Raw genomic sequence first — 873 nt, forward strand, 5'->3', positions numbered from 1 at the left:
ACCTCGGCTTCTTATATCTTGTATCGGCTCTTCTCCTTCCCTGGTTTTATCTAACTTCTGCTTCAAATTTACAAGCCAATGCAAGGTCATTCCTTATACTTTCAGATTTAATTAAAGCCTTCATATATGTTATTCAAATCCATGTAAGGACATCTACCTTCTCTTGCTGCATGGGACGCGTATTTCTCCAATATGGCGTGCTTAAGACCTAAACACGCTTAAAATTAATTAGTGTTTTAATTAATGTATACAGTTAATAAATTATAATTTCTTTTAGATTCTTCTTTGCAGCACAGAAATGGGAGGGACTTACATTGACCTGATCATGAAGGTATTTAATGTATTCGACAGTCTCGTGCAGTACAGAGGCAGTTGCAGTCTGCATTACAATCAATAAATAATAAACAAGTATTATTCATTTAAAAATGTTTATGTAGATGTATTAACCTTTCCAAATGGCGAAACCAGCTGCTGGAGGGCATTGATTTTATCCCCTAGTTTTTCTTTCCTCACCTGCAAACATATTATATTCTGAAACTTCTCATATTTATGAATTTGAAGGAATTAAAGCAGAATGAAAATGATAAATATCGAATAAGAAATGAGAGTTATGTATAATGTATCGAATTAAATCTACGTCATAACATACTTTGAAGGCTGCCGGCAAGGGTGAAAGCGTCTCAATGCGAGGCTTCTTCATCTCAGACTCGTTGCTGGTCTTCATGTCCGAAACCTCTTCCAAGCTCTATATGTATTATATTGAGAGCATTCAAATTGTTAACAGGAACCATCATGTTTATCTTACCACATTTTCGATAAATTGCACTCGTGCAATTCTACATCATAACATATGTTACAAGAATGGGATGCTTT

The 873-nt window shown here is 34.8% G+C and overlaps 1 long non-coding RNA gene across 1 annotated transcript; it reads right to left on the bottom strand.

Annotated features, from left to right (window-relative positions):
- Positions 1-122: 122 nt before the first annotated feature.
- LOC110019600 lies at positions 123-475 on the bottom strand. The gene is made up of 3 exons (XR_002293466.1): positions 448-475; positions 314-379; positions 123-208 (listed from the first exon to the last, which is right to left on the bottom strand). It is a non-coding gene; the product is annotated as an uncharacterized LOC110019600 (long non-coding RNA).
- Between the last annotated feature and the right edge of the window lie 398 nt (positions 476-873).

The sequence above is a fragment of the Phalaenopsis equestris genome, unplaced genomic scaffold (genome assembly GCF_001263595.1).
Source record: "Phalaenopsis equestris unplaced genomic scaffold, ASM126359v1 Scaffold000063, whole genome shotgun sequence".
Classification (NCBI taxonomy): domain Eukaryota; kingdom Viridiplantae; phylum Streptophyta; class Magnoliopsida; order Asparagales; family Orchidaceae; genus Phalaenopsis; species Phalaenopsis equestris.